Genomic DNA, 17346 nt, shown 5'->3' with positions numbered 1-17346 from the left:
GCTTCATTGATACCCCATCCAGCACATTAAACATGCCCTCCCTCCATGACAGGTATAACTTTACACTAGTGTATCCTAATGAAACATGCAGTTCAAGATCACAAAGGGTTTTTTTTTTCAAACAAACTGCTCAAATTACTTACCACTTAGAAGGATAAGGGCAGCATTGTACTGACACTAACATCTCTGACCGCAGAATCTGCCATTATTATTGACCAAAATCACAGACCTTCCCAACTAATATCACTTATGGTGAAATACTTCTATCACATGTGATGCACAGATTCAAGAAAACAGCTCACCACCACCTTCACAGTTGGAGATAAGCAGGAAATATTATCTTTGCCAGTGGTGTTCACTCCCTATCAATACATTTCAGCTACCTAATAAGAAAATACTGGTACATAGAGTCTTGAGCCAAGGTGAATGCTAATATACAATGGCAGCATCCTTTTATAAAAGAATATCTATCCTTCTTTTATAATGGAGATCATTGGGAGTTTCAGTCTATTTCAACCCTTCCGATTAAAGCAGAAGTGCACGGCTTAAATAAACAAATCGGAAATAGTTAAAGACAAGGATCGACAGCCATATAAAATAAGCACAATACACACTATAGTTTTAGAATTCTTTGAGTCTTCTGCTGATCAGAGGATGCAAGCACGTTTTACAACATATTTACTACATAAATAATATTTTGAAAAATTGTAATGGTGAATATTATAATGGACTTTGCTCTGTGTGGATATTCCAATCAGTCAGCTGAGGCATAAAATAACGGCCTGCCAAATGCCAGTGACAAGCTATAATTATTTAATTGCAGACTGAATAACACAGATACCTACCTACAACTGACACCTTCCCAATGTGACAAGGCAAGTGATTACCAGTGAAACGCAAAATCTGCCCACCCCATAGCTTGTGCAAGACTATTCATTTTTCATACTGGAATGTTAAAGTATTGTGTTGCCATCTAGTGGGATTGAACAGAAATTGCCAAGGCCAATGAAACAACTAACAATAGAATAATTTTCAAATAATCAGTACCCACAATTGCACCACTGATGTGGATCCACAAGAACTTCACGAAGAGATGATGAACTGGATTTCAGAGGTGCAAACATTGTCAGATATCAAGGAAAGAAAGAATTATCTGGATACATTGCTTCAGGGATTAGACAGACTACTATTTAGAATCATAGAATCCCTATAACATGGAAGCAGACCATTCAGTCCATCAAGTCCACAACATCTCTCTGAATAGCATCTCACCCAGACCTACCACCCCATCCTTGTAACCCTGCATTGTAACCTACCAAGCCTGCACATCGCTGGACACTGTGGGCAATTTCGCATGGCCAGTCCTCCTAACCTGCACATCTTTGGACTATGGGAGGAAACTGAAGTACCCAGGAGGAAACCACGCCGACACAGGGAGAATGTGCAAACTCCACACAGACAGTCACCCGAGGTTGAAATCAAACCTGGATCTCTGGTGCCGTGAGGCACAGTGCTGGCCCAGGTCAGGAATCCAGTTGGCTGCAGTATTGGAAGAACTTTGGTGTTTGTCTTTATCCAATGTAAAGTTCTTCACACCTTCATGGATATTGGTGAAATCTACAGAGTGGAGGATTAAACTACCCAAGTCATTATGATACAAAGTAGGAGGCCATTCACATGCAAGAGTGAAAAGGAATGTAATAGTGATTGGAGGTAATATAATGAGAAGAATGCATGCAGATCTTGAGTCTTGACTAGTAGCTCAGTGGTTAGTACTGCTGCCTCACAGTGCCATGGACCTGGTTCAATTTCAGTCTCGGGTTACTGTCTGTGTGGAGTTTGCATATTTTCCCTGTGTTTGCGGGGGTTTCCTCTGGGTGCTCTGGTTTCCTCCCATAGTCCAAAGATGTGCAGATTAAGTGAATTGGCCATGTTAAAGTCCATAGTGTTTAGGGATGTGTAGGTTAGGTGTATTAGTCAGGGGAAATGTAGAGTAATAGGGTAGTGGAATGGGTCTGGATGGGTGACTGTTCGGAGGGTTGGTGTGGATTTGTTTCTACATTGTAGGGATTCTATGAATGTTGCTGGCTCAGTGTCAGTCTTAAGGACATCTCCGAGTAGTTAGTAAGGGAATAGTAGTGGAAGGGAGACAGTCCAGTTGTGATGGTCCACATTGGAATCAACAACATAGGTAGATCTACGAATAATATTCTACTTAGAGATCTTGTGCAACTGAATTAAAATTAAAATGCAAAACCTCACAAGTTATGAGAAATGTGGAATTTGCTGAAGGTTAAAAAGTCAGATGCACGACAGAGACAACAATATAAGAGGCAAAGATTTCAACTCATGCAACAGTGGCTTCACCATTGGAAATAGATGGACATCTTCTTTTGGGACGGCTCCCATTTATATGAAGTAGGAATCATAATCCTGGCAAACATTATAACAACTTCAAAAGAGGGATTAAAATAATTAAGGCTGGAGAATTCAGCAATGTGTATAAGAAGTAATAACAAAATTATTAAGACTGCAGAGCAGATTAGTGATTCTGGGTAGGATAAGCAGAAAGGGTTAGGAAGGTACAGAGGACTTAACAAAGTTAATGGACCATTAGTGACTAAGATGGCACTAAGGAAAATAGAATAGAGCCAATGGCACTTATTGAATGTTGAAACACTTGTGACAAAATAGATGAATTAATAATGGATAGAAATTCATGGGTTTGATCTAATAGCTATTATGCAGAAATGGTTGCTGAGTGATGCATGTTGGAAATTAAATATTCCAGGATTTTTGATGTTTAGAAGAAAAAGATAAAAGTAGAAAAGGAAGAGGGTTTACCTTGTGATTGAGAAATGGGGGCAAAGCTTGGAAAATCATGAGGTAGAATCAGTAAGAACAGTTAAAAAAGGACAAAAATATTCTGTTTGCAAGTTTGACCCTAAGTTCCTGGTTGCCTGTCGTTTTAATATTCCACATTTCTCCCACTCTAACCTCTCTGTCCTCAGCTTCCTGCAACATTTCAATGAAGCTCAAAGAACAGTGCATTATCTTTTAATTACAGCCTTCCAGACTAACACTAATTTCAACAATTTAAAATTGTAAAATAGTTCAGTTTTTGTTTTGCTTCCTCTTTGCAGATTTTGGATTTACTCCTTTTGTTTTGTTTTTATTTTCAGACAGCACTTATCCATCATTCTGCCATTCACATTTCCACCAGGTACATCTTTTGTCTCTTCACTTGTCCGTTACAACTCCCTTTGGCCCTGCACTACTGATTCATTTGTCATTTAAGCTCTCCTGTCATCCACTCTACCACAGGCTTTGGTCTAGCTCCAGTACGGTACTGGCCATTACTCCCACTGCTACTTCAGAGCTGCAACCCCAACATCCATGAATGCTGAGGCAGACTCACTCTCAACATTTATGCTGGGCATTAAGACCCTAACCTTGGTGGATAATCCAGCCCATAGCTTCCATTCTGATCTGTGGGGGTAGCCTTGTCCTTTAATTACCATACTAAAGACCTCTTCAAGTATAAAAGTGCATTAATGGTGAGAGGAAAACACATGATAAAATAAAGTTTTCAAATTTGGATTTTGAAATATCAAATGAAGTCAATTAAAAAAAATAATGTTGCATGCATAAGTTGCTCTATTATATCTTCTAGGGATGTCCTCAAGCACTTTGCCCACTACAAACTATTTTGAAGTAGCCACCAACATTAGGTAGTAAGAAAATATTGGTTTTGTTAATATTTTTATACCTATTCCTAACATAGTTAAATATTTTGATGTACTTTTAAAAAGCAAAACAGAAAATGAAACAGCTGTATAACAGAAGCAGGAGTTATAGTAAATTGCATTTCTTTCTTTTGTATAATAGATGTAAATTTGCTATGTGTCTGTGAGAAACAGCTTTAAGCCTAATTAGGTTTCAGTGTAAAATATGACTAAATCTTTAAATTAGATATGGAGAACTGAGACTTACTTTTCTCTTGGAGTATTCGACTGTCATTACAACATTTCAGTATGCTCATCTGCTTGCTTTAAATGGATATTTTAATTCAAACTGTGTTGCATTTTAAGCTCACATTAGTTGTTTCAATTGTGTTAAGCTGGTATTCATAATAGTTTATGCTTGAATCAAAAAACATAAGGGAGAGAAGATTGTGCATGTTAGCTAGAGTGGGGGGAGGGGAGTGTCAATTACTTTAAAATTAAAACAGAGAATAGCATCCACATGATGGTATCACAGTCATATCTCCCTCTTCAGTGAGTGCTGTGGCTCTGATTTACCCATGTGGGTTCCAACAGAAGTTGCATCATTTGTGTTTGAATTTCATCCAGGATTGTAGATATTTCCAAGCCACAACAGTTCTGACAGTTATTTCAACACATCCTGAGACCCACACTCATCACCATGCTGGTTTATACCCGAAACGTCGAATTTCCTGTTCCTTGGATGCTGCCTGACCTGCTGCGCTTTTCCAGCAACACATTTTCAGCACACAATCTTTCTCGCCAACAGTACCAACTCAACCTATCTCAAAGCTGTTCTGGTGCCCAATGCTTAACAAGAAACTTTTTCTCTTCCTTTCAGGTTTTAAGGGAAATGTGCTTCGGTAATTTGTGGGTGGCAATGTCCCTTCAGATCCTTCCTCCACTCCCCTCTGATCCAATCCCTCTCTTAATCCCCACACTCATTGTGTATTCAACATACATTCTGATTTACCATTCTCCAGTGTTGAATGATCTGTGCTCAGCAAAGGACATTGTTTTATGTGGACATACAGAACATATAAATTATGAGCAGGATTAGCAATACTTTAAACTTATTGGCATGCAAATCATGCATGCTGGTAGGTGCTAAGTGAGCATGCGCTAAGAAACCGAGTTAGCAGTCGTGAGATGCAGCCTGGTTCATTCTGTGAGTTAGACGCCGCGTTAATTGTGAAAAGTATAAAAGATCAACTCAATGCTCCTGACATTAAGGTTTGTCTCACTGAATATCTTGTCCAATTGTGTAACAAGTCCATGCCATATCCCAGTTTACTCAGCCCCCTGTAAGGTTCTCTTCCTGATGACCTCTTCACAAAATACTCTTCTATGTTTGTGTCATCAACACATTTTGCAATCATACATTCAGTTTCTTCATCTAAGTCATTCATAAAAATTGAGAAGATTTGAAGCCCCATCACTAATCATTGTGGCACATCAATTATCACATCCTGCCAACTTGAAAATTATCCATCTATGCTTAAACTGTTTGCGATTTTTGTGAAGATTTGTAGCTCAGGTTGTGGTTCAGGTTGTAAGTTTGCTTGCTTAACTGTTTCCTGGGAGCTCGCCAATCATCTATCCAAGTTGTTTTGTTGCTCTTTAAACCATGAGTTCTTATTATTCATCATAACTTTTTATGTAGCATCTTGTCAAATTTCTCTGGATCCCAAGACAGAACATATCCATAGGATCCCCCTTATCCACATCACCTGATTCTTCCTCAAAAATAACCCCAATAACTTGGAGACATGATTTCTCTTTCACAATTCCATGCTGACTCTGTCTGAAAGCACTGAGACTTTCTAAATTCCCCATTATATCCAGCTTGATAAACAATTCCAGATTTTCCTGATGACAGATATTAAGCTAACTAGCCTGTAGTTTCCTTCTTCCTGTCTGCCCATCCAATTGAATAAAGAAATCAAATTTACTATTTTCCACTCTGATAGGACTTTTCCACTCAAAATCAATGCATCTACGATTTCAGCAGCTGGTTTCCATAAAACCCTAGGATGAAATCCATCAGGATCTTGGTACATGTCAGCTTCATTATTTGAATAATTTTCTTATTACACTTTCCCTGCTAAATACAATTGTTTTAACTTGCTTGCTGGTTTTCACTTCCTGGTTCTCACTCATTTCTAGGGTATTAATTTTGTTCCCTACAGATGCTTGTTCCCTACATTTGTTTACTCGAACCACTATTTCCCTTATTTTCCATGATTAATTCCACAGACTCACTTGCTTGAGGGTCAATGCTCACATTGATGACCAAATTGGTGTCACCCCCAATCTTGTTGCAAATGGAAAATGTAATTTTCCTTCCAATTTTCATGCTTTTTTCATCTCTTCCTTTCCCTTTCTTGACATCTCCATCTTCTATAAGAAGTCCACATCATTAATCTAGCTTCTCCATCTCTGTCATGTATGTTCTGATAATGCTACCTTCCCAAAACCTTTTCCATTGCCTTTTTCTCAGCCAATGATCCTACCCAGGGTTAATAGGGTTGACAATCATTTCTGGCCCATTTCCTGTGACTGTTCAATCACTCATTCCTCTCTGTCCCAGACAATTCTTGGTTTCCCTTGTCTGCATTTTCTATCCCACCAGTTTCCCCACAAAGGATATTTTCACTACCTCCTGTATGATACTATCACCAAACACATCTTCCCCTCTCCAGCCCAATTGATAATCCATAGGTGCTCTCCCTTCCCCAAAACCCTGCTTCACTCCTCCATCACATTGAATTCCTTCCACAGCAATGCAATCAAGGAGGCTATAAAAATTGTTCTTTAAAATTATCTCTCCTCGTTTTTGTTCAAGGACCAAAATATTCCTTCCATGTGAAGCAGCAATTAACTTGCATTACTTTCAATCTAGTCTACTGTGCTTGTTGTGGTCTCATCTACACTGGGGAGACCAGATGCAAACTGAGCGATCCCTTGGTAGAAAGCCTCCTGTAAGCAGAACATTGACATTCCAATTGCTTGTCATTTTAAATATAATATTGCTCTCAAGCTTACAACTGTGTTTAGCCTGCTGTAGTGGAGCCCAATGCAAGCTGAAGGAATAACATTTAATTTTTTGTTTATACACTTTGCAGCTCATTGAGTTCAATACCTTCAAACCACAAACTCTGTCATCCATTTGGATATTCCTTATTTCAATCTCCCAACTTCTGTTTTATTCTCAGTCAGAGCTGATCTACATTCTGCTATTAATGCCTAGTCTGGATCTATGCCTTGTCACTTTCCGACAACCATTGTTGATCCATTTGCCTTTTGTTCCATTACACCTTTGGTCTCTAACTTCTTTCGCCCTCTAACCTTTTCTTGACCTTCTTTTCTGTTGTACTTGCTCTTCTCCCATTCCCCATTCTACCGTTTCAGCAGCATAAACCTTTCCACCGCTCTTCATTTTCAAAGAAGCGTTATACTGGATTCATAATATTCACTCTGTTTCTTCCTCCGCAGTTGCTGCCAAATGTGCTGAGTTTCTCCAGCACTTTCTGTTTTTATTCCATGTGATGCTTCTGGGTCCCTGTTGAAATTTTACGAAGGGTAGACAGCTCAACAGGTAATAGGAAAGCCTTGTTACAATTCTTAACTATGAATTTCACTAGAAGCCAGAGATCAATCACAATCTCTTTTCTAGCCTATAAATCCTTTTCTCAGTTCAGTATTATGCAAGAATTATCTTCCATGGTCTTGTCTCAGAAGGAAGATCTCAAAATCTATGATATGAAAATCAGATTTAATATTTCTCAGCCAAATCAATGGAGAATCACAAATTAGGGACCGTTGTAGGCCATTCGGCCCTTCAAGCATGCACTGTGATTCAATAAGATTGTGCCTGATGTGTTTATGTCTTGAATTCCACAGTTCCATATATCCCTGATAAACTTTGATATCCATGCTTAATAAGAACCTATTTACCTCTATTTTAATTGAATGATATTTAATGACCCCAATCTCCACAGTCTTCTGAGGTAGAATTCCAAACTTGCACAACCATTGGAAAGAATAAAATAATCCTCACCTCTGTCCTGAAAGGGTGATCTTTAATTTTTAAACTGCTGCTCCTTTGTCTGGACTGACCCACAAGAGGAAGCATCTTTCCCACATTCACATCCAAAAACATTTAGGATCTCATATGCTTCAATAAAACTGTCCCTCACTTTCCAGTGAAAACATTCCTATTCTGTCAAACTGTCCTCATAAGGCAACAATTTATTCCAAGTACCAATCTAGTAAACCACTTCTGACCCACCTTCAATTTATCTATATCCTTTCTTAAGTAAGGAAACCAAAACTGCAGAGTACTTGAGATGTGGTGTCAACAATGCCCTGTATAAAGAAAGCATAACAATCAAATTTTTATGTTCAATTCACCTTGTAATAAAGGATAGCATTCAGTTAACCTTCTTTACGAAGTATATAAGTTGGCTCACTGAGCTTGAAAGCTTGTTTTCCGATGTTCCACCGCCATACTAGGTAACATTACCAGTGAGAGTCTCCGGTGAAGCGCTGGTGGTATGTCCCACCTATCTAATTATAGGTCTTGGTTTCTTAAGGCGGGTGGTGTCATTTCCAGTCCTGTTCAAAGGAAGGTAGATAGGGTCTAAATCGATGTGTTTGTGATGGAGTTCGGGTTAGAATGCCATGCTTCTAAGAATTCTCGTGCATGTCTTTGTTTCACCTGTCCTAGGATGTGTGTGTTGTCCCAGTCAAAGTGGTGTCCTTCTTTGTCTGTATGTATAGAAACTAGTGAGAGTGGGTCAGGTCTTTTGGTGGCCAGTTGGTGATCATGTATCCTGGTAGCAAGAAGATACCATGTAAGATCTGTAAAATACTTTATTGCCACTAGGATACATGATCACCAACTGGCCACCAAAATACACAACCCACTCTCACTAGTTTCTATACATACATACCACCAGCGCTTCACCAGAGGCTCTCACTGATGATGTTATCTAGTATGGTGGTGGAACATCTGAAAACAAACCTTACAGCTCAGCGAGCTAACTTACATACTTACCATCAATCTGAGCTACAAATCTTCTCAAAAATTGCTAACCTTCTTTACTTGCTGCACCTGCATTCTACCTTTCTTTGACTAAAGTACTAGGTTAGTCAGATCCCTCTGTACCTTGAATTTCTGCAGTCATTCTCTATATAAGTATTTCTTTTTATTCTTCCCTGCCAAAGTGAACAAATTCATATTTGCCCATGTATACTCCATTGCCAATTTTTTGCCCACTCAATCAGTTCATAACCATCTGCCTTTTGTTGTCTTTGTAGCATACTTTCTTATCTATCTTTGTTCATTACAAAGTTAACCACCATGCCTTAACTTCCCTCATCTAAATCATTGATATATATCACAGAATCACAAACTGGTTATAGCATAGGAAAAGGACTTTTGATTCATCATGCCTGTTCCAAATCTCTGAATTTTTGAATACTTCAATTCAACCTGCATCAATAAAAGTCTCGGAAACTACAATGTAAACTTAATCAATCTCAATGTTAAAACATTTTGTGACTTATTCTGTTTGTTTCTTTTATCAATTGCCTCAGATCTGCACTCTCTTCTTTTATGATTCTCCCATGAATAGGGTTTTTTTTCCTCTATTTACTCAGTCCAGAACCCTTAAATTTTGAATACCTTTATCAAATATCCTCTCAGCCTTCTCACTTTCAGGGAAATCAACCTCAATTTCTGCAATCTATCTCTGTACCTACAGTTCCCCATTTCTGGAACCATTCTTATGAGTATTTTCTGTACTTTTTTTCAATACCTTCATATATTCCTTAAAGTGCAACAGCCAAATTAAATGCAATTCTCCTGTGGTGACCAATACAATTTCAACATAACTTGCTTATTCTTGTGCTCAATGCCACTATTAACAAAGCCCGGGATATTATCTGTTTTACTGACTTCTCTCTCAATCTGTTCTGCTTTGTTCTATGATGTATGCTTACACATACGCAAGTCTCTGCTCCTGTACACCCATGAGAATTATGCCCTTAGTTAGTCATGTCTCTTCAAATTCTCCATACCAAAATGAATCATTTCACATTTCTCCAAATTAAACATCATCTGCTAGTGGTCCCAACAAATTATCTAAGTCCTTTTGCAGCTCTACACTATTCCCTTACATTTCTAATGCTTTACGTCATCTACGTATTTTGATATTGCATCCTGTATACACTTGGTCATTAATATATATCAGCAAAGATTCTCCTCTATAAACCTTCTCACAGCAGAGAATCAAGAAATGATTTCCTGTGACCTGTCAATCATCCAGTCTGCATTCATACTGCTACTGTTCGTTTTATTTCATGAGGAACAACATTGTTCACAGGTCTGTTGTGTGACACTGTATCAAAAATCTTTTGGAAGTCTCTGTATACAACATCATCTGCACTTCCCTCATTTACTTTCTCTTCAATGCCAGCATGTTAATTGATAAATTTCCTTAATAAATTAATAATTTCCTTAATAAATCAATTAAACACACACTCACACCTGTATTGCAAATTCCAGAGATTCCAGTATATATTTGCTGAGACAACTCATGACAACAATGGTGACCTGGTACATTCTTTCTATTGCGCAGTGCAATTCCCCACAGCAAACATGAGGATGAAATAAGGATTGTATGTAAAATAATCAGGAGAAATAATTACCAGTCTTGCTGAAAGCCTGAGAGATATTAATCAGTTTTAGCATGTTCTTGGGAACCTCCTTGCTGCATACCTCTATCTTTCTGGAATCTGATAGAGTTACAAAAAAAAATGATGGCCCAAATAATTAATGGTTTATTGAAAAAAATCTCACACCCTGATTCAATTGATTTCTGATATAATCAAAATGTTGCTTTAATACTTATTTCTACATTATTCCAGTCTTAAACAGCAATAATGCACTACTTTCCAAAGCACATGCAACGAAAGAAACTCTCTCAGAAACAACGCTTTTGGAATGGATGAAGCAACATCTCATAATCAATGAGCTTTGACATATTGTTAATGCTACACAGGGAAGCAACTGCATCATGGCTAAAACATTTCCAAAGTGTTGGTCAAGGGACTTATTTTTATTCTTTCATGCCATGTGGCATCACTGACGAGGACAGTATCTGTTGCCCATTTTAAATTATTCTTGAGAAGGTGGTAGTGAGACACCTCTGCTGTCAGATGCCATCTATCTAGTAAATGTACACTAGCAGTACTTTTCTAGTGCTTTTGTTAATGTAAGATTTTCAGTCCAGTTTTAGTCATTTTTGATTTTTCTGCAGTGATTTTGTATACTGAGTGGCTTGCCAGACCATTTCAGGGTATCTGTATTCATTGTAACACTCAAGCCTGTGATCTGCTCGTGTATGAGATCTAGCTGAACAGATAAATGGGCCCTCAGCCTAAGATCTTATCTGAAAGACAACATTTCTAACCACAAAATTTGCCCTCTGATATGTCCGCATAAACTATATGTCCAAGTCCTGGAGATGGTACAGATCTCTAATCCTCAATGTAACAAGGTTCGACACAATTGAAGCAAAAATTAATTACTTCTGTACGCAAGTCCTCTTGCAATATAGGCTAACATTCCATTATCCTTCCTAATAGCTTGCTGCACTTGCAAGTTAGCCTGAATGACTTATTGACAAGGTCACCTCTGATCCTTTGCGCATCTGCACTTTTCAATCTCTTACCATTTAAGAAATATTCCACACATCTGTACCACATTGTATTCTCTCTTCCATGTTAGTCTCCAGTCACTATGCTTTCCCAAATTCTCCCGAATCCAATTTACATTTTACTCACATGAATTTCCATTTTTGTATCTAATTCAAATTTGAAAATATTATATTTGGTCATCCACTACAAATCATTGCTGATTGCGTTCACAATCATTTCATGAGGGGGAATAGTTGCTCCATATTTACTTTCCAGAACCCTCAAGATTTTAAATACCTCTATAAGATCTCCACTCAGCTTTTTTTTTAACCAAGAGAAATAGCTGCAACTTCTGCACTCCATCTTCATGAATGAATTTCCTCATCCCTGGAATCATTCACATAAATCTTTTCTGCACACTATGTAATACCTTCACATCCTTTGTAAGAGTGCAATCATTAGAGGTGGAAACAATACTCCAGTAGAGGCCAAATTATTGTCTTCTGCAAGTTCAACATAACCTTTGTTGCTCTTATACTCTATGCTCCTATTAATAAAGTCTAGGGTACTATAGATTTTATTAACCACTCTCTCATCTGTCCTGATACCCAGGTCCCTCTGCTCCTATACTCCCTTCGGAATTGTGTGCTTTTTTCATCTTGTGTCTCCATGTTCTTCCTACCAAAACAAATTATTTCACCTTTCTCTGCATTGAACTTCATCTGGCATTTGTCTGCCCATTCTGCCAATTTATCTATGTGCTTTAAAGGTTTTACAATGTTCTCTTCACACTTTATACTGTTTCCACTGTTCACATCGTTCATAAGTTTTGAAATTATACACCAAGGTCTACGTCATGAGCATATATCAGGAAAAGCAAGGGTGCTAACACTGACTCTGAGTCAGAATTTGATAGAAGTTCAATGAAAAGTTACATATGACTAAACTCTGTATTCCAAGCATCTTCTGTTTTTATTTCTAGACTGTACTCATTTTTTCAATACGTTCTACTCTGTTCCAAGTGAAGGCCAGAGGAAATATTTTGTCTCTTTAAAGATAGTTACGTCGATGATGCTGCCATTCCAGATATGCCAATGTTATATGTGCATTGTTCCTACTTTCCTGTGGCAATGTTTAAAAGGACAACTTCTGTTATGTAAAACAAGAGTATCTCTATGTCTTATCTCAATATCCATTTGACTCCTTAGTCAGTTCTATCATGGCGTGTCACGCACAGAGATAATAATGTAATAATGTTATTTGTATCAGTGACTATTATTTTACTTTATCAGCATAAATTGAAATCATTATTTATGCCCAAAACCAACTGTTTAAATTATTAAATTATTTAATAATTCTATCTTAATCTGACTTGAATTTCAGGGGAGATGTAGTGACATATTTTCCTGGGTTATACATACTGATATCGTAGCCCAGAAGCAAAAACCAGTAAACTTGCAAAAGATGACTACTGGTCTGATATGTTTTGTATACTTCAAAATAGTACTCCAGTATGATCGGTACCTTCATTTCCAAGTATTACTGATAATTTATTAGTTTGTTTTTCCTCTGGGGAGTACAGCGAAAGAACAGCATCTATATGACAATTGTCCTAAGCATAAGATGGCCCCCTGGTGTTATAGAGACTACTCCACATTCCTCAAACTGTTACTTCACTACAGGTTGTGGGTTGTTGGCACTTCTGCTAAGTTACCTGAAGTCAGACCATCAGAATACAGTAGTGTACCAGTGAATGAACCACTTATATGATGGTGAACAGGGATGATATAACATCCAACGCTAAAGTTCATACAAGCACATGCATACATCGGCTTTTCATGCGTCATAAGAGGAAAACTTCTGGGATTATTTCTGACAGTGTCAATCATTAGGTCAGTTGGAAGTCACAGCTGGAGGGCTGTAATGGGTTTTGAGAGGGTGGGAGTGCAAATTATGTGCTCAAAACTAATCAAGCAGTTGAAAGGAGAATTCTGCATGTATAGATTAATTTCATGTTGCCATCAGCTCTACAAAGATTTGTGTCAGAATTTTTTCAGCAAATTCTGAAAATTTAGGAGAGTGGATGTCAGGAATGTTGGATCAGCCATGATCCAATTGAAAGGAGAAGCAGATTCAGGAGTGCAAAATGGCCTACTCCTGTTCCTTTTCTTATGGTCTTATGGTTTTAATCCACATTAAGTCCTTTAGTTAATGTCCATCCTCAAATATGTTTTATTCACAAAAAGTGTTAGTAGAGGGTGGATTGCATATGGAATGAGCTTCCTGAAGAAGTGGTGGGTACAGGTACAATTCCAATGTTTAAAATACATTTGGATAGATACATGAGTAGTACATGTTTGGAGGATATGGGCCAGGAGCAAGCAGGTAGGACTAGTTTAGTAATGTTCAGCGTGGACTGGTTGGAGCGAAGAGTTTGTTTCTGTGCTATATGACTCTATGACTAAATTGCACATTCCCAGAAGATGGGAATACAAAACTCAATGCACAATTGACCTTTTCTGTGTCTGTTAACTTGGTATTGCCTGCAAAATTGTAATACTGTTGCATGTAGCCAGCAGTAAATATGCTGTTGTGTGGTTGCATGCTTCGGTTGGTGAACTGAAAACAAGCCTGACATACCTAAAGCCAGCCTTCACCTCTTAGAGAGGAGATTCTGAGAGAAACAGGTTCTGGAAGTAGCTGGTGAAGAGGGAAACAAGAGCTAATTATAGTGGAGTCAAAATTCTCTGATGTTGCACAGTGCATTTTATGGGAGAAGAGAAAACTGGATCTTATGGGCCCTCAGTAACAGGATTACATTTATAGATGGAGCTCACCTTCATACACTTAACAATGCTGACAATCCTCACAAATAATCTCACATTTCACCACCACAGTCAGTTACTGAAGCATGACAGCCACACCAGCCAAATACATTGTACCACACTCACTCATGCAACGTCCTCTCTTCTGAAGGAAAATATGGTACATAATCAGAGGCAGCAGGAGCTCACCAATACGTGACAGGGTAGCCTTTACATCCTTACATTGATGAAGGCGACAATCACTGGAAACACTGAAGCAGCCACTACTGAGGCCATTGATAATGCTGAAACAATTAAAGTGGGTGGTATCCTTGTACTTGATCCTCCTTCTCAAATCACCCTTCCCCCCTCATACCATAATCACTTCAGCTGTATAGGCTGCAGACAGGACAAATGCTTTCCCTCATCCCAATACATACACCCTATTCTTATGTCTTTCTCCACAGAGAGTGATGGAAGGAGAAGAGGAGGATGGTGACAAATAAGAATCACCATCATTTGCTTTAGCGCTTGCAGCTGATGGCTACATATTAGCGCTGCATGTACTTTAAATTATAGCTCAGAAGCTGGATTTTGCATGTGATAAGACACCAGTAGCCTGGAGCCAGGAAAGGAAAGAAGTGTGATGCTGGTGCTTTCTCACTGAAGTGTATGATCGCTCATTAATTCTGCAGCAAAAGACCCTGAAGAGCGCTTCAATGGTGTGGCTTACCCAAGATGCTTTGAGCCTGGACAATGAAACCTCTTAATGTATTGCTGGATCTACTAAATTGACAGCGTGCAACATTAAGAAGGGCAGATGAGTTAGGCATCAACGTGGCACGGGGCTTTGCACAGAGCTTGAAGCTAATTTTTCTCTGGTGCGATAGTCGTTGTGATCTCCCTGAGAACTCTTGTGGACCTAACCATGATGCAGTATCCGGCGACTGATGTTTCAGCTCAAACTGCAGCTCCAGCTGAAACCACCCAACATCCAGTAAGGGTACAGAGGAGAAGGCTGCAAGCACCTTAGGGCCAAATTTCTTATTAAAACCCTGATCCGACTACTGAGGTCAAAGTGACTTCGTTTCATGCCTCACAGGCCCACAATTGCCAATTCTTATCACCATCGATAATGCCACGAGAGCTCTGAATGCTGCTGTCATGGCTGCAGGTAGCTGGTTTTCAAATATATTTGCAGGTCTTTAGAGTAGTGCAGCAATCTATTCTTCATCAGATTACCACAATTGAAGACCCAACTTCCTGGCAAACGCATAATGGTCTTGCTGTCCTCTCAGAATAGTAACATTCACCCTCCCAGCACTGCCAACACCCTTTCTATTGTCTATCAGCCATCCAAGTCAGTCTGCTGACAGCTATGCTGAGACTGTGCAGTCCAAAATATGAGTCTTGTAGGGCCAGAGCTTTCACTGTATGCTTGTTGCCTAAACATTTCTCAGCTGTGCATTGGAACCATAAGCCATGTCATCAGAAAATAGCCCTTGTCATTCAAATACCCATTCTTTGGTTTATTATGGTAGTTAAAATCTGTTTAATTTGTTAATAGGAGTCAAAATACCATAGATATGAAATATCTGAAGACCTTAAATAAAAACAAACGTTAGTGGAATTACTGAAAACCTCATAATGAAAGGTGAGCGTGCTGCCAACGAGGGAGTCAAAAAGTTACAGTGATAAAGCAGGCCAGGTCTTCTCCACTGCTCTCCTAACTAATGACAGAAATGTAATCTGTTCACTGGAAATTCTACTCTCTCTTTGTTATTGTCTTAGGCTTTTTGAAAAGATATTTTGTAAAGTGGAGTCAAATTATGGACACCATTGACAAGGTCCTAACGTATTATTATTTAATATTCACTCACTGTTATACTTTTAGTTAAACTTATCTCATTGTCCCCATGTTTGTTCTGCAAAAAATAAGTGATCCTGGGCACAATCAAGTATTTAACTATGTTTCTGATTGTTGCTTAGTGTATGGCAGTGCCAGCTCACTATGCGTGTGCATTGCTGCTCATAATAAAAGTTGATGCCACCATCCTCTTGAAGTATATGAAACCACAGGGTCAATTTTGTCCAGTGTGAACAAGGAAATATACTTCCTGGCCTAACCAGAAGAGTCTGTTGGAGTGAACAAGATACAGTTTATTGCATCTTAGCAACCAATTAACTGCCTACTTTGATATGAAAGACATTGCTGTCGAGACTTTGGGCTGGACCAGTTTTTGTGTCTCATTCTTTCAAGATAGTAAGTTGTTCTTTCCCCAATTCCATATGACATATTACAGTACCCCTCATTATGAACCCTTTCAGATGCACCTACAATCTGTTTACCTCAAACTAAATGAAAATCAATCAGGAGTAAGAAAAGGCATGTAAGAAAGGCACTATTATAATAATCCTAGGTGACTACAATATGCAGATGGACTGGGAAAATCAGGTTAAAAATGGATCCAAAGAAAAAGGATTGTGAGATGTCTATGAGATGTTTTATTTTGCTGCAGCTTGTGGGTAGAACTCAGAAGAGAACAGGCAATCATAGAGCCCACAAGAAAACAGGCAGCTCTGGATTTGTTGATGTGTGATGAGGCAGACTGGAATAGGGAGTTTAAGGGGAAAGAATTCAAGGGGTCAATACCCATAAAATGATCACATTCACCATGCAGTTTGAAAAGGGAAAGTGGGAATCAGATAGTTCTCCTGTAATGCACGTTTATTAAATATGTTTTGACCTATTTTTATAAAGCAAACTCTCATTTTATAATAACATGACTTCATCCCTGGCAGTTACCTGAACAGCAAAACACAGCCTCATGATCCTCTATCGGCAAAATGCAAATTTGGTGCGTTCAGCTAAAACAGGAATGCAATCAGCTCTGCAAGCCTTGAAACATAGCTTGAAACTGAGAATTGTAGTCTATATTTTGAAGGAACTTTATTTCAAACTGGGGAAGAATCATGAGGAGGACTGGACTTCCACATCGGGATCACGTGGTCAGTCAGCTCAACGCTTTCTGGTGAAGAGCTTCGTAAAAAGTACAGTGCTGTAGTCAGTGATT

Source organism: Hemiscyllium ocellatum, chromosome 15 (genome assembly GCF_020745735.1).
Source record: "Hemiscyllium ocellatum isolate sHemOce1 chromosome 15, sHemOce1.pat.X.cur, whole genome shotgun sequence".
Classification (NCBI taxonomy): domain Eukaryota; kingdom Metazoa; phylum Chordata; class Chondrichthyes; order Orectolobiformes; family Hemiscylliidae; genus Hemiscyllium; species Hemiscyllium ocellatum.
This window is presented reverse-complemented; position numbering follows the sequence as displayed.